This window comes from Lagenorhynchus albirostris, chromosome 9 (genome assembly GCF_949774975.1).
Source record: "Lagenorhynchus albirostris chromosome 9, mLagAlb1.1, whole genome shotgun sequence".
Classification (NCBI taxonomy): domain Eukaryota; kingdom Metazoa; phylum Chordata; class Mammalia; order Artiodactyla; family Delphinidae; genus Lagenorhynchus; species Lagenorhynchus albirostris.
This window is the reverse complement of record NC_083103.1, coordinates 80,876,143-80,901,164: the sequence shown is the minus strand read 5'-3', so window position 1 is coordinate 80,901,164 and position 25,022 is coordinate 80,876,143. Positions and strand designations below refer to the sequence as shown.

Here is a 25,022-nt window from a genome sequence, read left to right as displayed (position 1 = left end):
TTGGCATAGAGTTGCTTGTAGTAGTCTCTCATGATCTTTTGTATTTCTGCTGTGTCAGTTGTTACTTCTCCTTTTTCATTTCTAATTCTATTGATTTGCGTCTTCTCCCTTTTTTTCTTGATGAGTCTGGCTAGTGGTTTATCTATTTTGTTTATCTTCTCAAAGAACCAGCTTTTATTTTTATTGATCTTTGCTATTGTTTCCTTCATTTCTTTTTCATTTATTTCTAATCTGATTTTTATGATTTCTTTCCTTCTGCTAACTTTGGGATTTTTTTGTTCTTCTTTCTCTAATTGCTTTAGGTGCAAGGTTAGATTGTTTATTCGACATGCTTCTTGTTTCTTAAGGTGGGCTTGTATTGCTATAAACTTCCCTCTTAGAACTGCTTCGGCTGCATCCCATGGGTTTTGGGTCATCGTGTCTCCATTGTCATTTGTTTCTAGGTATTTTTTAATTTTCTCTTTGATTTCTTCACTGTCCCTTCGTTATTAAGTAGTGTATTATTTAGCCTCCATATGTTTGTATTTTTTACAGATCTTTACATGTAATTGATATCTAGTCTCAAGGTGTTGTGGTCAGAAAAGATACTTGATATGATTTCAACTTTCTTAAATTTAGTGAGGCTTGATTTGTGACCCAAGATATGATATATCCTGGAGAGTGTTCCATGAGCACTTGAGAAAAATGTGTATTCTGCTGTTTTTGGATGGAATGTACTGTAAATATCAATTAAGTCCATCTTTGTTAATGTATCATTTAAAGCTTGTGTTTCCTTATTTATTTTCATTTTGGATGATCTGTCCATTGGTGAGAGTGGGGTGTTAAAGTCCCCTACTATGAATGTGTTACTGTCAATTTCCCCTTTTACGGCTGTTAGTATTTGCCTTATGTATTGAGGTGCTCCTATGTTGGGTGCATAAATATTTACAATGGTTATATCTTCTTCTTGGATCAATCCCTTGATGATTATGTAGTGTCCTTCTTTGTCTCTTCTAATAGACTTTTTTTTAAAATCTATTTTGTCTGATATGAGAATTGCTACTCCAGCTTTCTTTTCGTTTCCATGTGCATGGAATATCTTTTTCCATTCCCTTAGTTTTAGTTTGTATGTGTCTCTAGGTCTGAAGTGGATCTGTTGTAGACAGCATATATATGGGTCTTGTTTTTGTATCCATTCAGCCAATCTGTGTCTTTTGGTGGGAGCATTTAGTCCATTTACATTTAAGGTAATTATCGACATGTATGTTCCTATTCCCATCTTCTAAATTGTTTTGGGTTCGTTATTGTAGGTCTCTTCTTGCTCTTGTGTTTCTTGCCTAGAGAAGTTCCTTTAGCATTTGTTGTAAAGCTGGTTTGGTGGTGCTGAACTCTCTCATCTTTTCCTTGTCTGTAAAGGTTTTAATTTCTCCATCAAATCCTTGCTGGGTAGTGTAATCTTGGTTGCAGGTTTTTCTCCTTCATCACTTTCAATATGTCCTGTCAGTCCCTTCTGGCTTGCAGAGTTTCTGCTGAGAGATCAGCTGTTAACCTTATGGGGATTCCCTTGTGTGTTATTTGTTGTTTTTCCTTTGCTGCATTTAATATGCTTTCTTTGTATTTAATTTTTGACAGTTTGATTAATATGTATCTTGGCATATTTCTACTTGGATTTATCCTGTATGGGACTCTCTGTGCTTCCTGGACTTGATTATCTATTTCCTTTCCCTTATTAGGGAAGTTTTCAACTATAATCTCTTCAAATATTTTCTCAGTCCCCTTCTTTTTGTATTCTTCTTCTGGATCCCCTATAATTCGAATGTTTGTGCATTTAATGTTGTCCCAGAGGTCTCTGAGACTGTCCTCAGTTCTTTTCATTCTTTTTTCTTTATTCTGCTCTGCAGTAGTTATTTCCACTATTTTATCTTCCAGGTCACTTATCTGTTCTTCTGCCTTAGTTATTCTGCTATTGATCCCATCTAGAGTATTTTTCATTTCATTTATTGTGTTGTTTATCATTGTTTGTATCATCTTTAGTTCTTCTAAGTCCTTGTTAAATTTTTCTTGCATTTTCTCTATTCTATTTCCAAGATTTTGGATCATCTTTACTATCATTATTCTGAATTCTTTTTCAGGTAGACTGCCTATTTCCTCTTCATTTGTTAGGTCTGTTGCATTTTTATCTTGCTCCTTCATCTGCTGTGTGTTTTTCTGTCTTCTCATTTTGCTTATCTTACTGTGTTTGGGGTCTCCTTTTTGCAGGCTGCAGGTTCGTAGTTCCCGTTTTTTTTGATGTCTGTCCCCAGTGGCTAAGGTTGGTTCAGTGTGTTGTGTAGGCTTCCTGGTGGAGGGGACTAGTGCCTGTGTTCTGGTGTTTGAGGCTGGATCTTGTCTCTCTGGTGGGCATTTCCACATCTGGTGGTGTGTTTTGGGGTGTCTGTGGACTTATTATGATTTTAGACAGCCTCTCTGCTAATGGGTGGGGTTGTGTTCTTGTTTTGCTAGTTGTTTGGCATAGGATGTCCAGCACTGTAGCTTGCTAGTCGTTGAGTGAAGTTGGGTGCTGGTGTTGAGATGGAGATCTCTGGGAGATTTTTGCCATTTGATATTATGTGGAGCTGGGAGGTCTCTTGTGGACCAGTGTCCTGAAGTTGACTGTCCCACCGCAGAGGCACAGCACTGACTCCTGTCTGCAGCACCAAGAGCCTTTCATCCACACGGCTCAGAAAAAGTGGAAAAGGGAAAAAAATTCATAAATCTTGTTCTCAAAGTCCACCTCCTCAATTTGGGAAGATTCATTGTCTATTCATGTATTCCACAGATGCAGCGTACATCAAGTTGGTTGTGGAGCTTTAACCTGCTGATTCTGAGGCTGCTGGGAGAGATTTCCCTTTCTCTTTTTTGTTCTCACAGCTCCCAGGGGCTCAGCTTTGGATTTGGCCCTGCCTCTGCGTGTAGGTTGCTAAAGGGCGTCTTTTTTCGCTCAGACAGTACGGGGTTAAAGGAGCCGCTGATTCGGGGACTCTGGCTCACTCAGGTTGGGGGGAGGGAGGGGCACAGAGTGTTGGGCGAGCCTGCGGCGGCAGAGGCCGGCGTGACGTTGCACCAGCCTGAGGCCCACTGTGCGTTCTCCCGGGGAAGTTGTCCCTGGATCCTGGGAACCTCGCAGTGCTGGGCTGCACAGGCTCCCCGGAAGAGGGGTGTGGATAGTGACCTGTGCTCGCACACAGGTCCCTTGGTGGCAGCAGCAACAGCCTTAGAATCTCCCGCCCGTCTCTGAGGTCCGCGATTTTAGCCGCTGCTCGCCCCCATCTCTGGAGTTCCTTTAAACAGTGCTCTCAATCCCTTCTCCTCGCACACCAGGAAACAAAAGAGGGAAGAAAAAGTCTCTTGCCTCTTCTGCAGCTCCAGAGCTTTTCCCAGACTCCCTCCTGGCTAGCCATGGTGCACTAACCCCTTCAGACTGTGTTCACATCACCAACCCCAGTCCTCTCCCTGCGCTCCAACCAAAGCCCGAGCCTCAGCTCGCAGCCCTGCCTGCCCCGGCGGGTGAGCAGACAAGCCTCTCAGGCTGGTGAGTGCCGGTTGGCACCGATCCTCTGTACAGGAATCTCTCCACTTTGCCCTCTGCACCCCTGTTTCTGTGCTCTCCTCCGTGGCTCCGAAGCTGCCCCCCTCTGCCACCTGCAGTGTCTGCCCGCGAAGGGGCTTCCTAGTGTGTGGAAACCTTTTCTCCTTCACAGCTCCCTCCCACTGGTACAGGTGCCATCCCTATTTTTTTGTCTCTGTTTTTTCTTTTGCCCTACCCAGGTACGTGGGGGAGCTTCTTGCCTTTTGGGAGGTCTGAGGTCTTCTGCCAGCATTCACTAGGTGTTCTGTAGGAGTTGTTCCACGTGTAGTTGTATTTCTGGTGTATCTGTGGGGAGGAAAGTGATCTCTGCATCTTACTCTTCTGCCATCTTCCCCTCCTCTGAACAGTAAATTATTAAAAATTAAGTGGTACCATACAATGGGATACCATGCAGCAGTTTTATTTGTTTTTTTGTTTTTGTTTTTTTTTGTGGTACATGGGCCTCTCACTGTTGTGGCCTCTCCTGTTGTGGAGCACAGGCTCCAGACGCACAGGCTCAGTGGCCGTGGCTCACGGGCCTAGCTGCTCCGCCACATGTGGTATCTTCCCGGCCCGGGGTACAAACCTGTGTCACCTGCATCGGCAGGCTGACTCTCAACCAGTGTGCCACCAGGGAAGCCCCATACAGCAGTTTAAAATGTCAGTATATTATGTTTGATGGAGGAAAAAAATGAAAGATTTAGTTTTAAATTATAAAAATAAGTTGAAGAATATAATAATACTATGTCATATAAAAGTTAACAAATTGTAAATTTGTTTATTTGAATATATTTCTATGTAGTACAAAACTCAAAATTATTAATATTGGTTACTCAGCAAAGAAAGATGAAGTTTAGAGATAATGACATTTATATTTTTAAAATTACCACTTTTTTATTTTTTGAATTGCTTACAACTATTATATAAGAATGGAATCCTAGTAGTGTTTAAATAAAAGTATATAAAATAAAACAGTACAATCTCTGCCTGATTTTACATAATTTGTAAAAGAGAAGAATATAAGTGAAAGAGTTTTGAATTTGGAAAACTGAAAAAGTCTATGCACAGGTCTTTGTCTTTCTTGGCCTATATTTATTCATCTGTTAATTCAGAACAATAACAGCTACATCACAAGGCTATTGAATGAGACACTCTATACACAATCCCAAGTAGAGAGTCTGCCATAGAGTAAAAAGGCTCTCAATAGCTACTAGTTAGCTTTCTTGTTTCTCTTCCCAGCTCACAGACTTAGAGCTTAAAACAAAACAAAACAAAAAAACAAATAGTCCCTCACAGACTTCCATTATAGTTCTGAGAAATGAAACTGTTCAAAAGACGAGTGAAATGTAGGAAATGAATAAAACAACAACAACTAGCTGAAGTGTCTCACTATTTAAAATTATAGTGAAACATTTGTTTCAGGACTAATTATTGGCAACAGTTCCAAAAATGAAATATGTTGAACAGATAAACTTTAAAACATAGGCAGAGATGAGATCTGCATTTAGATGTGTGGCTATTTCAAAACATACATATTTCAAAGGGAAGAGCTAGTAGTTGTGAGGAAAATGTTAGTGAGTTACCGGTGTCTATTTTGGTTTTCCCTTTGCCTTGTGAAGGATTTGGCTGGAAGTTATATGGGAAATCCAATTAATAAATTAGATATATTCACTAGTCATTTATCTTCAGCCTATGGCCCATCAAACTGGTGCTGGGATGCTGAGACTGCTCCCTGCTCAGAATGTAATTCATCAACCTTGCTGCAAAGAGGATACTTTGCCAAGAATAGCATATGCAAAACAGGATGATGAGAAGGTCAATAAACTCATAATCACAGAAGCATTCTGTAATGCCATTGATGAGGTTCTGCACCCCCTGAAAAATCTTGGACACTTCTCTTTGGTTTATCAGTTTAAGAATTAGGGCTGAGACGTGGCAGCCTAAATTCTCACATGGTGGTTAAGATTCTTCTAAAAATAGAACAAAAGAACATACCAAGCCCTTGAATGATTTTTATTTCTGGATATCCTATGTTGTCTTTTTCTTCATCCTCCTACCACCTTGGCCATTATTTTTCTTCTAGAGGAAGGATCTTCTAAGAAATGTCCTCTTCTTACTGCTCCAACTAAGAAAGAGAATAGGGAGCTTCCACTTTTGGACATGATGGAGTAAAAATGGATGGATTTACCCTTCTATTCAGAAAAACTACAAAACTAGACAAAATGTAGGAAATGCCAGTTTCACACATTCAGTAACCAGCAGTACAGGACAATGATCACTGAAAGGAGAGGGGACACAATATGCAGAAATAAATCACTGCTGCCAACTGGACAGTCTGGGCACTCAGGTAGATTCCCACAGTAAGTAAAGCCTGTTCTCTGAGGAAACTGACTATAATCAAGTTGCTGATGAAGCCAGCCCTACCCAGTCACTTCTATGTCTAATTGAATCCATCATCAAACCAGACATGGTAGCACATCCACCATCATGGGCTGGGAACACAGTTAAGATTATATATGATTCTAATGCAAAAACTACAACTGCATGTCAAACTTGTGACTTCTGCCAACAATGATCCCATTTATCTCAGGGTGACAAAGGCCATATTGTATGAGGTGAGTCCCCGACTGATTCTGGCAAATTGACCATGTAGAATTTTTAGGCCTATCTTGGGGCAACTGTCAATGCTTCACTGCTATTCCAGTCTGACCAGCTGACTCTGGTATCATATTTGCCCTTGAAACAAAAATTGTGTCATGTTTTCAGCTTTTCAGATCATCTGTGTTCTGACAGTGGTGTGCATTCTGTCTTAAAGACCACTTAATAGATCAATTGTCATGGTATTCAATGGACACCTTATTATCCTCAGGTTACTGGAGTCGATATGAGGTGGAATGGATGTCTGAAAGGAAACGAAAAAAGATTTCTGATTTTTCAACTCTCAACTCTTCCTGTTCTACACATCTGAGTAAGGCAGTTTGGTCACTACAAACAGCTGTCCCCCAACAAGTGTTTCTTTCCTTTGGTAATTGCCAGGTTAATGAAGAGGGTGAGGGGTTACATAGGGGTAATTTAATAATTGATTTCTCCTTCTTTTTTTTTTTTTTTTTTTTTTTTTTTTTTGTGGTACGCAGGGCTCTCACTGTTGTGGCCTCTCCCGTTGTGGAGCACAGGATCCAGACGTGCTGGCTTAGCGGCCATGGCTCACAGGCTTAGCCGCTCCAAAGCATGTGGGATCATCCCAGACCGGGGCACGAACCCACGTCCTCTGCATCAGCAGGTGGACTCTCAACCACTGTGCCACCAGGGAAACCCTCTCCTTCATTTTTGAAGGGTAATTTTTCAGGGTATAACATTTTGGGTTGACATTCATTTACATTCAGAATTTTAAATATATCATCCCATTGCCTTTGGCCTCCATGATTTCTAATGAGAGGTTAGCTATTAATCTTATTGAAAACCTCTTGTATGTGTTGAGTATCTTCTCTCTTGCTGTTTTCAATATTCAGTTTGTTTTTAGCTTTCAAAAGTTAGCCTATAATGTATTTCTGTGTGGATGTCTTTAAGTTCATCCTGTTTGAAATGTGTTGATCATCATGAACTTGTAGTTTGTTTTTGTTTGATACCATCTAATTTGGGAAGTTTTTTGACCATGATTTATTCAAATATTCTTTCTGTCTTTTTCTCTTCTCTACTTCTGGAACTCCTATCATGAGTATATTTATAACGTCCCTAATTTTCCTGAAGATTGGTTTACTTTTTTTCATTCTTTTTCTTTTTTGTTCCTTAGACTACAAAATCTCAATTGACCGCTTTTAAAGTTTATTAATTTTTTTCTTTCTGCCACCCAATGCCTCTGCTGAGCCTCTCTACTGAATTTATTATTTAAGTTATTGTACTTTTCTACTCCAGAAATTCAATTTGGTTCTTCATAATTTCTATCATTTTACTGATATTCTCTATTGGTGGAATATTATTTTCATACTATTTTGTTTCTTTAGGTCTGGTTTTTGTCATTCTTTGAATGTATTTATAATAGCTGACTTTAAGTCTTTTCCCAATAAATCCATTTATTGGGAATTTCTTCAGGGACAGATATTTCTTCAGGGACAGCTGTATTTCTTCAGGGACAGCTATTTTTTCCTCCCTGTGGAGTTTTTGTTTTTGCTTCTTACTTGTTTTCCTCCCTTAGTTTAATTTTTCTTCTTCTAAGTTTTTGTTGAAAAATTATATAAAATTTTACAAAAATTGGACATATTATATTATATAATATAGCAACTCTAGAAATCAGTCTTCCAACTCCCCAAATTTTTGGTGATTTTTCTGGTTATTGTTGTTATTCCTTTTTTTTAGTGATTTCTTTGGTCTAATTCTACAAAATCTGTATTCTTTGTTGTGTGTGGCCACACACACACTTTGTTGCGTGTGGTCTCTTTTCTGTAGTTTAGTGGTCAGCTTATTCTTGGAATTCTTAAATGGGTAGAACGATTAATTCTCGCAGTCTTTGTTGAAGGAATCTGTGTGTATGTTGGGACACTCATTCAGCATCAGCCAGACAGTTAACAACTCTTCCTTAACTTCACTTTTGGCTTTTGTAGAACCTCAAAGTCAATGAAAGGTTATAGCTTAAGACTTTCTCTTGTGTTCCCTGAGCATATGTACACCTTTACAGATTCTATGGGTTTCTTATTTTCTAGCTTTTTCTTTTAAGTTTTTGGCTAGCCTGTTCTTTGCCTGTACTGTTATCCATAGCCTAGGCAGCTGCAAAATTAGTCAATTTTTTCTTGCTGTTTTACACAAATATCTCCAGTGAAAAGGCTCTTTTTTTTTTTTTTTTTTTTTTGCATTGGGAAGTCATGAATCAGTTCATATTCATACTGCCTTGTAATTGAGGTCTTCCAAGAAATCATTAGAAAAGTCAATTCATGACAGCTCTCTGAGAATGCGGCTTTGAAATAGCTCCAACCTTGATCTTCTGTCTCAGGTGACTACCATCCTTCTTGTTATCACCATTATAGCAGTCTGTTACTGGTTTTCAAGTCTACCATGAAACTGAAAAGGGAACATGAAAAGAAGGAAAAGTAAAACACCACAAAACTTACAGTTTTTACCAAGATTTAGCTATTAAAAAATACTTATAGGACTGCTGCAATCCTTTGGTTAATTTCCAGAGTTCTAAAACATTTTATTCTGACAATTTTTGTCAGTACACCCATTGCCTCTATGTAAGAGAGAATTTTCAGAAGGCTGTATTCCTTCACTCAGGAAGTGCCAGCCTCTACTACGATTTTAGAGTATTCTTTTAAACTAATTTTTTTTCTTCCTCCCACAATCAATGTATAACCAAATCTTGTTAGCATTTTTCCAACAAATATGCAGAATGTAACTGCTTATCATGATTCTGTGCAATCATCTTGGGCTAAGCCACTATCATATCTCATCTTGATTAGTAATATATTCTTTCAAAAGTTCTGAGTCAGCTATTATGTCCCTAAAGAACCCAAATAAGAAGCTAGAGTGACTCCTTTGAAATGTACATCACCATGTCCTTTCCCTGCTTAAAATACCCTTTTTCCTGTCTCACTTAGAGTAGAATTTAAGATCTTAAAATGCCTAAAAATCCTTACATGATCTGACACTTAGCTTCCTTTCTGCTTTCTCAGTACTTATTGTTTTCTCACCTTACTTCAGCTGCACTGGCCCTTTGTTATTTCTCAACCATGCTATGTAGACTTGTGTGATTCTACCTCAGGACTTTTACATTCTTTTTCTTTATCTATGCACAGGTCTTACTTAATCGTTTACAAACAAACTTCATTGGAGATATCTTCCTTGATTTTCTTATATAAACAATAAACCTCCTGCTCCATTGGTAGTCTTTTTCCTCTTAACCTGTGTTATTATTCTCCACAGCACTTACTATCTGGAATATTATTTTCCTTTATTTTTATTATTACTAGTTTTATTTATCTACCCTAGAATGTAAGTGACATGAGGATCTGAGATTATACATTTTATTTCTCACAGTATCTCTAGTCCTTAGAGAAGTGCCTGGAATAGTGAGTATGTTATAAATACTTTCTTAAATAAATGAATGGACCAGGGTTGCAGGCAGTAAACTAAGGGGAAGAAACCTAGAATTACAATGACATTAATAATTTTCTATTTCTGAAATAAAATAATAAAGTGTTTAAATATATTTTGTAATTTTTCAGCATTAACTGATTTATTTAGTGGGTTAGATTAATTGCAAATGTGTTCTCATTCAATAGAATCCAGATAAATAGAAGAGACAACAATTAATTCAGGATGATTCCCCCCTTCCTATTCAGAATCCATATATGAAAAGAGGAAGAAAAAGTAGCCCCATCTCTTTGTTTCTCTTCACAAACACAAAATTTGGGAGAACATCTTTGCCTGACTCAGCTTCTGTCTGAACAGTCTCCATCTGTTCAGCACCATGTGGTACTTGAGCATATGCCAAACAATCAGTCATTCTGCTGTTTGCAAGGAGAGACAATGAAAAGATTAATAAAATTCCTTTTACTATGATGAGAAACACAACAGCTCAGTGATCTCACACACGCATTCTGGAAATTACTGTGCTACAGAAAACCGTTAAACTCATTTCTGGGCTGAGTGGAATATTAAAAAAACAATTTGACAGAGCAAGTATAATGAACAATGTACATGACAATCCCCTCTAGTCTACATTTTCCTGCCCAGACTAATGAGATACATTGGGAAAAATCTACACAAGATCCTCAGAAGAAGATGTTTCTTTTGTGTTAAAACACAAAGGCAAGTTAAGGTCGAGTGGTTGCATGAGATCAGAGCAAGAGGCCATCCATATTGGAAATCAACATTGCCACAAAGTTTTCTGTCCCTAATATCTCCTCAAGTTTTCTGGAAGAAAAGAAAAGTTCAGGGAAACTCCAAGTTTATCAGCAGGATGATTTAAACCAGGTTTTCCCAGGCACCAGTTTGGAAGTTAGTAATTGATCTTAAAGCCTGGTGGGAACTTTATTCTCAGTTCCTGCTTCACTCATGGTCATCTTCTCTTAATTTCTGTTAATTTCTCAGGAAATAACTAATTATTATAATCACTAAAGTTGGAAATTCTGGGTTATAATTTCTTTATAACTTTTTTCCTTATTAAATATGTGATACATATTCTTTGGCAGATGACTTGAAAAATATAAACAAAGAATACATCCAAATTCCTATAATCTAGTCATGCACTATTAATACTTGATAGTATATTCTTCTTGAAAGATATATTTTAAAAATTTTATTTGTGTGTACAATATACATAGATACAATATATTTATACACATTTACATATGTTGATATATATACATATAGATAGATATATATGTATATTTTTATATATATATATATATATATATATATATATATATATATATAAAGAGAGAGAGTAAATATAATATTTGGACAGGGAACTGAGGAATGCCCAATGTTGTTAACAATTATTTTACCTATTTCTCATATTCCAGGGAAATTATATAACCCAGAGGGCAAATATTTGATTACTAGTTGGAACTTTAATGTGGAAGCATGCTAAATTAGAAATGTGTGTACCAGGAAGGACATCTTTTGCTCAGGTTAGTTAAACCTCATTCTTGTCTCACCTTTTCTTACTAAGGGAGGATGGTCAATGAGGCAACTTTTTCCAAGCAGGAAAAGATGGTAAGTCCTGTCTTACCACCACCCTGTGCAAGGGAAAAATTAGAGAAGTGCCGTTTATCTTATTAAATGTGGCAGATTGAGACATATTGTACCTCAACTCCTTTCCAAAAACTACACTAACATGATAATACTTTTAAAATAACAAAAATCAAAGGAATAAAGAGAATGTGAAATATAGCAGAGCAAAAGATGTCTATACATACAATTTTGGAAGGTGAAAATTAAATAGGAAGTGACACCCAAGTTGACAAAGGAAAGTGAAACTTTAAACTGACTGAGAAGAAGCCAAGAAGAAGCTAACTGATTCATGTTTCACAGTTTTAGAAAAGCTTAGAAAGGCGAGCCAGTGAATATCTCAGTAGAGAAAGGTATGGATTTAGGCAAGATAAATGAGGACTGGCTGAATTTTTTTTTTCTTTACTTATTTGTTTGTTGTATAAAGATTTTTCAGTCCTCAGACTTTCCTTAAACCCAGCAGAAGATTGTAGTTTAAACTTTGGAGAGGTTGAATTAGAGGTGCTCTGTACTCAGAGATACTAGGCACAACTGAGAGTAGTAGTAATATACCTGAGAAATGAGATAAAGTAAAAATATTTGTACAATGAATTGGGAAACTTATATTCATTTGGCCTGTGTGATTCACATAAATTTGGCAGCTAAAAGTTCCCCCTAGACCAAGAGACTAGATGATTCCTCTCTGGAGCACATGTATTAGCCTAATACATAATACCCACTAACCCTGATTTGGAAGTCTTCCAACAAAATAGCTAGGTCTAATTACCCTACAAGGAATCCCAACAGTCAACATTTTTATCCATCTCCCTTCACAATTCACAAAAGGCTTCCAATAAAATTTTTGAAGCCCCACTTCCAAGAGAATAATCAGACATTTGGACAGAAAGACCTTAAAAGTGAAACAGACAAAATTAAAAATAATAGGAAGTTAGAAACTATAAACTATGATGTCATAGAGATTATGAGAAAAATGACAAGAAACTATAATTAATTTCTTAAAAGAGATATGAAAAAATATTGTATTTATAGAGAAGGACAGGAGATTATAAGAAGGACTATTCAAAGAATTTGAAAAATAATCTCTTGAAAATATGATAGTAGAAATAGGAATTTTACCATAAGGAATAGAACATAAATTTGAGTTACTCTCCATGAAAGTAAAATAGAATTAATTGAAAAAAACTGAGTAAAAATATAAGAAAGAGACTCAGTAGACTCAGACCACAGGGGCCAACAGTTCAGCAAAAATAAATAAATAAACAAAAAAAAGTAAGGATAAGAAAACTTCTCACAAATGAGGGGCTTATGTTTCCTGATTGAAAGCCTCCACAGAGTGCCTAGCATATTATAGGTAAAATGAGTAACACCAAAGTACCTCATGAGGAAATTTCAAAACACTAGATTAAAAGTATTTTTTAAAGTATCACAAAAAAAAAATCTTACACAAAGCTTAAGGCATAGCACAGCAGTACATTTTTCAAAAGCAATGTTGATGGTCAGAATTTAGTAAAATTTAGAATTTTCCTTCAAAAATATGAAAGTTATTTTCAACCTAGAATCTTATTCCCTATAATCAAGTAAACTTAAACTTTTTCACACAAACAACATCCAAAAGAAATTTATATCTCACACATTTTCCCAGAAAGCTACTCAAGTATATGCTTCAACAAAACAAGGGCTGAAGGCTGACAGGACTCAGTTGAGATTGGAACAAAGGACAAAGTATCATTAAAAGAAGCATTCATGAAAAGAAAGTGAAGAAAACAAGAAAAGTGAAACTTTTAAGATAGCTGCTCTGTACAAATATGATGAGTGGATATTTACACTTACATAGGAGTGTTTGGTGATGAGATAGTTATGGCTATGTAGAAAAATAAGCAAGCAAAAAAACAAAAAGACACAATTATGAACACCAGAGAAAAATTTTACAGAAATATGAGTAGATATGAATTACGGTTCAACTGTGAATAATTATATACTCATAACAACATATATTAAATATTGGTTTAATCAAAAAAGTTTTACATAAATAAACTGAAAGGATGCTAAGGAAGGTAATGATTCCTTTGTGGGTAGCATGTAAAAAATTAAATTCTTATCAACCATATAAAAATTCAATAAATTGTGCCAATTCTCAAATAGCAGTATGAGTTATTACTGAGAAATATGACAGTAAATATCACAAGACAAAGTTAAACAATGTTAATAGATTTTCTCTCAGGGAAAAAGAAACCAGATTAGGGAAATGGGTTTTATATGCCTGCTGTTTTGATGTAGAGGTGGTGGTGGTTGTAGCTGTGACAAGCCCAGTCTACAAAAGAGAGAAAGAAGGAGAGAGAGAGAGGTAAAGAAGAAAAGGGGAGAGAAGAAAAGGGGAGAAGCAAGGAAAAGTGAACCAAAGAGATAGGGTAAGCTTTGTTCCAAGAGCGCAGTCCTGGTCCTACTTGCCTTCAAAGATTTGTGACTAAAAGTATGACAGGGGTACAACCTACTCGCAAGAGGGAAAGTTATGAATCTTATTCACATCTTTTTTTTCCTTAAATAAGAACATCCCGGAAAATAAACAACCTGATATGTATTCAGAGTTTTGTCTTTGCTCAATCATTCATGATATTGTGTTCATAGAACAGAGTGTGACATGAATAAACATTAACAGCAAATACACAAAAATAAATTTATATCTGAATTTCAGATAATTGTTATATATGTATTCACCATGAATCTCAGTCTTGACTGAACATTAAAATCACTTAGGGTGTTTTTTTAAAATCCAAGCCTGGTCCCCAAAACACTGTCTGGGGACAAGGCCCGGGCATCAGTAGTTTTAAGACTCTCCAGGCTATTTTAATTTGTAGGCAAATTGAAATTATGACTGTTTCATGTGGTCCTCAGACTAGAAGTATTGGCATCATCTAGGTACTTTTATTAAATATAAAAATCTCAGAACCTACCCCCAGACCTACAGAAGGAACAGTTTTGGGTGTAGGTAGCAGCAATCTGAGTTTTAATAAGACTTTCAGGTGATTCTGAAGCACACTATAGTTTGAAAAACTTTGCTTTAGGGTCTTACTTTATACAAGGTAGTTAATGGACCTATTGGGTTGAGCAAAAAGTGCCTTCTGTTTTTAAGTAAAAGTAAAAGACACATTTTTCATTTTCACCAAGAACTTTATTGAACAACGTATTCACCCTTTTGTTCCACTACCCTCTGCCATTTTTCAGGCAACTTCATAATTCCACCTTCCTAAAACTTTTTATCTTTTTGAGCAAAGAACTGTTCCAGGTGCCCTTTACAGTTTTCCAGGGAATTGAAATTTTTTCCATTAAGAGAATTTTGTAAAGACCTAAATAAATGGAAATCCAAGGGTGAAATGTCTGGTGAATACAGCAGATGAATCAGAACTTCCCAGCCAAGCTGTAACAGTTTTTGCCCAGTCATCAAATAAACATTCGGTCTTGTGTTATCCTGGTGGAAGACGCGTTTTCTATTGACTAATTCCGGATGCTTTCTGTCGAGTGCTGCTTTTAGTTGGTCTAACTGGGAGCAGTATTTGTTGGAATTAATCGTTTAGTCTTCCAGAAGGAGCTCATAATAGGGGACTCCCTTCCAGTCCCACCATATGCACAACATCACCTTCTTTGGATAAAGACCGGCCTTTGGTGTGGTTACTGGTGGTTCATTTTGCTTGCTCCACAATCTCTTCCATCCCACATTACTGTACAATATCCACTTTTTACTGCCTCTCACAATTTGCTTTAAAAATTGGACGTTTTCATTACGTTTAAATAGAGAATCACATGTGGAAACACGGTCAAGAAGGCTTTTTTCACTTAGCTTATGTGGAACCCAAACATCAAAGTGAGGAACATAACCAAGGTAGAGTAAATGATTTTCAATGCTTCATTTGGATCTTCTGAGTATGTGGGCTATATCCCACGTGGTATAACACTGATTGTTCTCAATTAATGTCTCAATTTGATCGCTATCAACTTCAACTGGTCTACCTGATGGTGGAGCATTGTTAGCGAGAAATCTTCAGCAGGAAACTTCACAAATTGCTTTTGAAATGTTTGATCAGTCACAGCACCTTCTCCATACACTGCACAAATCTATTTTTGTGTTTTGGTTGTGTTTTTACCTTTCTTGAAATAATAAAGCATAATATGCCAAAAATGTTGCTTTTTCTTCCATCTTCAGTATTAAAATGGCTACACAAAAATTCACCAACCTTGATAAGCCTTTTTTTTAAATGCTCGCTGATATGACAGCTGTCACATAAATTCTAACAAAATTATTTCAAATGAAGTTAAAGACAACTAAGTGCTACTAGAGCCATCTTACAGAAAAACCCAAAAGAAATTTTTTGACCAATCCAATACAACTAATCATACCAACTATCCCAGTTTATCAGGATAATCTTAGTTTGATATTTAAAGCCCCATATGCTAGATAAACCAGAATGATTGGCTACCCTCAGCAGCAGTATTACTTGAAATTTTGTTGTAAATAAAAAGTGTCAGGCCCTCCTCTAGACAGCCTAAGTTCAAATTTGCATTTTAAGGAGAGATCTAGATGACTTGCATGTGCTTGACAACTTGAGAAGCACTGCCCTTAGACAGTAATGATTTTCATGCCTACTGCACATTAGAATCACCTGGGTGTCTTTTTAAAAACAATGGTACCCAGGCTTTACCCAAGATTGAATCAGAGTTTCTGAGCTTGAGCTCCAGGCCTCTATGAAACTATGATTGAGCACAACTACAAATTTCTTGTTTTGTTTTGTTTCTGTTTTTTTATAAACATTTGAAATTTTATTTAAAATAATTACAACCATGAACATTGTTACAGTTAGAGGCCTTCTTTGTTCTCTACAATGACACTGAGCACATTTGTAAGGGGTTCCCATTGTTTGGTCTTAAACAACCACCTTTCAAAGAAGGAAAAAAAAAACTTGGCACACTACCATTTACGTTGTTTGTTTCTTCACAAATGGTGAAAATACTAAAGAACAGACAAGGAATAATCATAATGTGTGACCAACATTATAAATATGGAATTATAAATTTAAACATTTGTGCAGGGAGCTCATCTTGGTGCTCTGTGGTGACCTAGATGGATGGGATAGGGGGGCATTAGGGACGTCCAAGAGGTAGGGGATATATGTATATATATAGCTGATTCACTTTGTTGTACAACAGAAACTAATACAACATTGTAAAGCAACTATACTCCAATAAAGAAAGAAAGAAAGAAAGTATAAAAAGTAAATAAATCTGGTAGTCAATGCAGCTCCGTGGGGTCTCTGCATCTAGTAGGGTCAGTCTCTGCATTCCTGATGATGCTCACTTTTATCCATTTTCCCATGTTCTTCACTCCTGCCTCTTATTCCTCCCATCTGTTCCTTCAAAGGTCCAGGGTGTCCCCTAGGCCACCTTGTCTTCCTCCACAAAAGCCACCCTTTGTCCATGCCCTGGCCATCACAGAAGCCACCTCTGTCTCCACCACAGCCACCTCTGAACATTCCACTGGAACCACTATGGTCCATGAGGCCACCTCGTGCTCTCAGCATGCTACCAGGGCCACCTCTGCCATGGTCACTGCCCGGGGGTGGGAAAGGTGGTGGGAGAAAGCCTTCAGGTTTTGGGGCCTTACACTGGTTGCACTCTGTTCTACAGGTGAAGTTCTGCTTTACACACCCCTGATTGGGGCACTGCCAGTCTCCAGCTTGGTGCTGGACCTTTCTTCCTCCAGACAGGTTCCCTTGGGAACTGCAGGGCCCTCTTGGTGGGAAGCCTCCTCTGTCTCCTCCTCAGCCTCCCATGTAACCCATGGGTCCTCTAGGACCTCCCGGGTCCCTTGGACCTCCTCGGAGATGTGGCGCCATCCCTCTGCCCTCACGGGGTGGCTGCATTCCTCCCTGCATGCTGTTCATTGGAGGCTTCTTCCAAGCCAGAGAAATTTTAAGTTTGCTCCCTTGAAAAATCCTTCCCATCAAACCACTCGACAGCAGTATTGGCAGTTGGTGGGTCTTCATAAGACACTGTAGCATCACCTTTGGCCTTTCCTGTTTCCTTGTCCAAGTATATATGAATCATGGGTTGTCCAGTCCTCTTGTTCACCTTAACAACTCCACACTCCTTAAAGAAGTCTGCCAGATCATCTAGAGTCACACTGTCATTTAATTCCTGCACATAAATTGCACTGTTGTCAGAGTCTTCATCTGGATCTGAAGGTGGGCCTAAATCAAGGTCTGGTCCTTCATCTATGGGTCCATCAGGCTTATTGAAGCCACCTGGCTCTTCAGTGCCCATTCCACCATGTCCTCTTCCCCATCCACCTGTGTTCATGCTTCCAGGATCAAATCCTCCTCTTCCACTGCCTTGGTTATCAGGGCCACTCATGCTCTGGTTCTCTCCTGGATTTAGGTTTCAAAGAATTATCAGTGTTCTGTGGTTACAACAACTGAAAAATCTCAACAAAAATCATAGTGAAAAATCAAAATAGTTGTCCAGACTAGGATAAATATCTAAAGGTTCACCACGTCTTTAGGCTAAAATAGATCTTGAACAGTATTATGCTTTTACTTTTTAAGATATGAATTACTGTGCTTTACCTGCACTAAGTAACCACTTTGAAACACATTGCTTTGGGGGTATTATTGAGAAGTAAATATATATAAGCAAAAATCTCCATGGAATATATTAAGCTTTAGCTGTAAATTAGCTGTTTTGAGCACTTAATTAAAATACTATCTCATTCTTTTCTTAAGTACAGTGATTTTCCTATAAGAAATAGAGTTTAAGATATCAAGAACATGAATTTGCAATCACCCAGCTTAATCAAGCCTGAGTATCCCCATTGCTTACTAATCTATCAGAAACTGATGTGGTCATACATTGTTCATTCAGGTGTGCTGCTGATATGACTCATACTGGCAGAAAGCTCAGCTTCATTAGATAAAAATCAAACTTGATCTTGCATTGTAATGCAGTCTTCTAACATGCATTTAAGAAACAATAATGTAGCTCTTTGTGGTTGCAACCACTTCTATTATTTTCTCCTAGGATATTGTACATATGCTCTTTTGATTTAATCAAATGTATTACAATCACACTTTATCTTACTAACACAACTTTTTTTGAGTACTAAAAAATTCCTCCTGACCCAGTTAAAGAAGAACATGTGATAGAATTTTATTCTTAGAGAATGGGAATGAATTTTTTAATTATCCATATGTTCCTACCCAAAATTCCAAGGACACAGATCTGCTTGACCACTGGCTAGAAGTAAGACCATCTGGAAGTATGAAGTCAAAAAGCAGAGCAAAGCTGTGTTTACATGAGGTGAATTCTAAATTTTGGTTACGTTAGGTTAGGGTGCGAGCTTTCTTAGCTACCACTAACTGGAATGCAATTATGTATTACTGATCAGGTATTCAATAGTCAAAAATTAGTGGTACATAAAGTATTGCTTTGGCATTTAAGTAGTTACTATCCTCATGATCTATATACTGTCTTGTCATGTATGACAAGATCTGGGACCCAAGTGATAGTCTGAGATACATACCATCTTGAACAACTTTACGTATGTGAGACAGAGTGGGCTAGATACTTGCACCACTCTGACTTGATCTGATCAGCTTAGAGCTTCAAGAAGCCAACTGTATAATAACTCTATTGGTTATTGGGATTCCTTTTCCTTGCTTGTCTTTTTTATAGGATCTCTGAAATGCAGCTCTGTTATGGTCAATACTTTTAGAGAATGAACTTATAATTACCAGGGGAAAGGGCAGGGAGAAAGGATAGACTGGGAATTCAGGACTAACATGTACACACAGCTATATTTAAAATAAAATGTCTTTCTATGAAAAAAAAATTTTTTGTTTTCTCAGATTTTTTTTATGCCAGAAGACTGTTGTTTTTAATGTTTTTTCATGTCATATAGTTTTTTGAGTCATATAGCAAGTATTGTTGCCATGCAAGCTATAGGTGTAAAACAGAGAAATTAATGGTTATTCTTCCTTTCTTTTAACAACCATGTAATAAGCACCACCAGTTTTATGCAGGTCTAACTCTGTGATATGCAGAAAGATGAATAATGAAGCAGCCGTTGATCACAGGGTCTAACAATCCAGAAAGGAAAGCAAAAAGTACAGATGTATACAATAACTACAATTGTTAAAAGTGCATTTCATGAGTGGTGTTGAGAAATGCTGGGGCTATGAAAGGGAAAGATCAATTTGATTTTGGAGTATCAGGAAAGACTTCACAAAGTCAGTAGTTAAAGCAATGTTTGTAGATAAGCATTGCAGAAAACCAAAATTTAATCTCTTCTTTCATTTTCTATTTGATGTTTAAATCTCCATACGTCACTTGGCCTTTCTCATTTGTAACAGGAGATTTAAAGCTTTTGTCTTAAGGACAGATTGCATGTCTAAATATAAAAGGCAAAAACTAAAGGATTTACAAAAAAATCGTAGGAGAAAATCTTTATGATCTTGGAATAGGAAAACCTCCCTTAAACAGTACATAAAGAGGTTAAGAACATATAAATCTTTTGTTTTGTCTTCATCAACCAGTAATACAGTGGAAGATGGATGGACAAACTAGAAGAACATGTGAAGATATTGGTGATACTATGTCTGGAAAATGACTCATACCTTAAATATTTTTTAAAATCTCTCAGAATTAGGTAAGGCAAAGACATTTAAAAATAGGTGAGAGACTTGCCAGTCACATCACAAGATAGGATGTCCACTTGCCCCATAAACATGAAAAGTATTTGACTTCACTTATTATTGGAGAAATGAAAAATAGAATCACAGTACATATAATTTTACTAGAAGAGTGGAAATGACAAAAGAAAATTCCAAATGTTGAGGAAGATGTGGAGGAACTAGAATTCTCATGTACTCTTAGTAGAAGTATAAACTGATAAAACAACATAGGAAGATGTTTGACAGTTTCCAATCGAGTGTAAGTTTACCGTATGTCTCAGCAATTCCAGTCCTAGGAATATACCTGTATTGTATCCTATTGCTGCTGTAATAAACTACCTTAAACTTAGTGTCTTAAAACAACACAAATTTGTTATCTTACAATTCTTTAAATAAAAAGCCTCATCAGGTCTCAGTGAGCTAAAATAGAGGTGTCTTATGTTCCTTTCAGCACTTTCTAGGTTAGAGTCCGTTCTGAAGCCATTCCCAACTTCTAGAAGAGTCCTGCATTCCTCGAGTCATGGCCAAGCCCTCCATTATTAACACCAGGAATGTTGGATTCTCTCACCCTTCTTCCTTCATTATTTCTCTCTCTCTATCTCTCTCTCTCTCTCTCTCTCTCTCTCTTTCTCTCTTGGCCTGTCTCTCTCTCTTTGTGCCTTTCTGTCATCTCTCTGCCTCTCTTTGCCTGTATCTCTGTCCCTCTTTGTCTCTGTCTCTCCTTATCTCTATCTCTCTGATTTTCTTTCTCTCTGTCTGTCTCTTTCTCCTTCTCTCTTTCTTTCACCCATTGTAGCCAGAAAAGTTTCTCTGCTTTTAAAGACCCATGTGATCAATTGGGCCCATCTGAATAACCTAGCTCACTAACTCCATCCATCTTAAAGTTCTTAAATTAGACACATGTGTAAAGTCCAATTGGTGATGTAACATACTGACAGATTTAAGGATTTAGAAAGTAGTTATCAAGTTCAAAAACAGGCAAAACTCACCACTATATTAGAAATCATGATGGGGGTACCCTTGTGGAGGATGTAATTTATGATTAGAAGAGGACATGGGTGGGGGACATTTCCAGGATGATAGAACTGTTCTGTTTCTTATCCTGGGTAAATTGTTTAGTGTGTGAAAATTATGTATGTTATGCTTAAATATTACATTCAAAAAATCTGTTGTACTAACTTCACAGAGCAGTAGATATAATAACCAGATGATATAACAATATTGGAAATTATTTTTATTGGACTATACTATTTGACAGATGTTGTACAGATTTTTTTTGTTCTGTTCCCACATATCCCATATGATAAGCATTATATCCCCATTTAACAAATGAAGGGGCTAAGAACCAGAAGTGTTAAGTAGCATAGCTAATAAAGATCACCTTGACTTAAAAAAAATTAGTTTTGTTTTTTACTTTTTGCTTCTATATAATGGAAATCACCTGGTACCTTACTTATATCAAACTTTATCCCTTTCTATATAATATTGGAAATTTTGACCACACTTCTTTATTAGATTCTATTTACTATTTTCTGGTCAGAGACAAATAATTATCTATAACTACATGCAGCATGTAACAAACTATTTAGGAAAAGAGTTTCAGTTGCTTCCATGCATTTTCTAGACAATAGCATTGAAACCTGAAATGACATTGCATTCCAGAGTATACAGCCAGGACTTCTGCTTTTCAAAAGGATATTGTTCTCATAAATCATGGGAGGAAATGAGGTCCTGGAAATGCTAAAGGAGTCTGTAGAGCTATGGGATTCCCTCAACCTTTACCAACAGGTTTCTAGAATACTCCAATTATCTCTGCAGGATCAGGTATGCTTAAGACGAACTCTTCAACACTATAGAGAATACATCCCTTGCCTAGTCTTTGAGGTAAGATTGTTTCATAGAACTTTAGGGTTGCTTCTCTACTCTAAGATTCTGAGTTTGGAAATGCTATTTGAGATGGGTCTCCCTAAATGGTAACGAAAATCGTTGGTTCTTATGTATTGGTCTGATGGTGGCTACTAGGATATTTGGTTAATCATTTGCATACTAAAAAAAATATAATGAATTTTTAAATTTCTCATACTTTTGCCACTTCTTGGAATCAAGTTTACCGTTATATCCTGGTAAGACAAGATATATCAGAAACAAAGGAGATTAAGATTCAACCTAAATCCAAACTATGTACTTCTTTATCACATATTCTAGTTATATATTATCAGGATAGATCAGGTATAGGAAATAAATCTGATGTTTTAAACATATTTAACTCCAATATTTTTAGTTTTCTTATTTATATTGGGACTTCAGCATTATTTATTTCAGGCACCCGAAATAGTGGGTCAGAATTATTCACATAATTAAACTTGTATACTAAATATGTTTACACATTTCTCTCACACATAAACTACAAATGTGAGCTCTAAAGAGTTTTTTCATTGAGTTCCAGACTTTTAAAATATATAATTCAAAATATTATTTTGAAAATATTTAAAATATCTATACAAAAGACACTTGAAAGTGCTAGAAAATCTTCATTTTGGAGTAAGAAAGAGAGTTGGGGGGTTGTCAACGTCATAAAAAATTAGATTTTGAAGACAAACAAGAGAAGAATAAAAATAAAGGAAAAGCTGCATTACTATAATCACCTGACAAATGACTTCTACATTTTTATGTATTTTTAATTTTGGAGTAAGTAGAAAATATTAAAAAGCGTGCCAAAATGAGATATGAGATATAGATTTTCCCCTTGTTTTCTCAACTTATAGAAAAAAAAAAGCAATATTGCTTTTTGTTTCTGCAACTAGGAAAAGTCAAAAAGAACTGGCTAAAATGCACATCCTCCCACAATTTATTTTTGGTGTGCCAGGTCAAACTGTTGCAGAAGGATACTTGTTGAACTTCAATCTGGCTTGCCGTCTATCGGCACTTCAGTGCACTTCCACCACCACTTTGCATGCAAGATTGGTAGACAGGTAAGGCTACAACAGGAAAACAAGGTAGTTTATCACATGGAGGCTGCAACCCAGAAGTTCTGGATTCAAATGCAAAAAGTTATGCCTCTCTATGCTCTGCTTTTTTTCATCCCTAAGATGAGAGTAACATTAATAATAGCACTTACCTCACAGTGTTGTGAAAATTAACTGAGCTAATATTTAAAAATTGCTTAGAACAATGTCCAGAATATTAGAAATGTTGCATAAGTTTTAGCCACAGTATATAGGCTTTTCTTTAGCTCAAGTGAAAGCATGATATTTCTTGGAAATGTAGAGGGAACTGCCCTTGAAAGCCAGTAAACATATGTTTGAAAAATATTATCCTTATCCTGAAGGAGCAGCTAAAGTTATTGAAAGGACTGCCAGGACACATTCACTGGTTATCTGATTTTCAGAGTGGGCTCTGAGCCTAGAGCTGGATTTAGTCTCCTCTGTTTCTAGAGCTGTCTACTGGCCACATATTTAAATGAGCACTTTTATTGCCCAGAAACATACAGACATCAGGCTAAGCTTTCTATACGACAACAGAAGAATCTGCACCTGACTAAGCTAAGGCAGTGCCCCAATAGGACTGCATAAGTCCTAAGGAATGGCTGTCTGTACTACTACTGCTTGTGTAACTAGTTATGTTAGAAAGAGAACATGTCTCTGGTAAATGATTCTCGAACACATGAGTGAAGTAGCATGCATATGGATTTTGTTTTGTTTTGTTTTCTGTTTACATTCAACATGTAGAGAATAAACAACATGTACTACAATGTGTACCACATTGAAAGAAAACTCAAATGATATTGTTGAATTTATAAGGAAAAAGCATTAGAGTGTTACCACTAATTTTTACTTAAAGAGATTTACCAAATAATTCTTAAAATAAGCAATATCCCCTAGAACATTTCAAATGTTTTCAATCATCAACATGTATTTATTGAGCACTACTATGGGCCAAGTACCAATCTTACCCAATCTTAATTTAAGTGAGAGTAGATGTAGAAAAATACTGTATTGGGATTTAAACCATCTTTCTTAGCCTGTGTTATTTGACATTTATACAAGTATTTTTTGTATACTTGACATTACTAAGTATAATTTACACAGTTAATTTTCTGTCAATGGGTACTTTAGCCACAAAAACACTAAAATTACTTCCAGTTATAGTAATACATAACTTTACTGATTTTTCCAATCAAAAGTGACTAAAAACAATAATTTAAGAATATATGACATTATTGTCCCTTATATTAACTAATGTGGTCTTTAAATTAGTATATTGCTGAATGCTACTTAAAAAGAAAAGAATTGGAGGAGATAAACCACTGGGGAGCAAAGTTTAAACTTATATTCTTCTGTTTCTTGTAAACTGGTTATTATTTTCTTTAAATGTTATTAAACGGAACAGAGGCTCTCTGAGATAGTCTGTTCTAGTATTTATATCTATTTTTTAATCTCACAAGAGTGTAACATTTAACTGTGAGAACTGAGATGACCCTAGAGTTTTCTTTGTTAATAAGAAATTGAATTTGTCCATTTGACTAAAGCATAGATTTTGACTCCACTCTTTGGCAATGTGGATGCTGTCTGAATTATTTTTTCATATTCACAGCAGGATGGCAGTTTCATTTGCAAAGCTCCTAGTCCAATTTTCATATCTAGCAAAATTTAATCCATGTGATCTGAGATTTTACACTTTCTAGTCTCATTTTCTGAACTTCTTTTATCCTAAATAGATGCAACTCATGAGAAATAATGAGACTCTAACCTCCTACTCTTTTTTTTTTTTTTTTTTTTTTGTGGTACGTGGGCCTCTCACTGCTGTGGCCTCTCCCGTTGTGGAGCACAGGCTCCAGACACGCAGGCCCAGTGGCTATGGCCCACGGGCCCAGCCGCTCTGCAGCATGTGGGATCCTCCCGGACTGGGGTACAAACCCGTGTCCCCTGCATTGGCAGGCGGACTCTCAACCGCTGTGCCACCAGGGAAACCCAAACCTCCTGCTCTTAAGGATG

General features: G+C 36.7%; 1 pseudogene; it reads right to left on the bottom strand.

The window, feature by feature from the left end:
* Positions 1-16,620: 16,620 nt before the first annotated feature.
* LOC132526534 (RNA-binding protein EWS-like) overlaps positions 16,621-25,022 on the bottom strand; it is an 84,946-nt pseudogene continuing 76,544 nt past the window's right edge.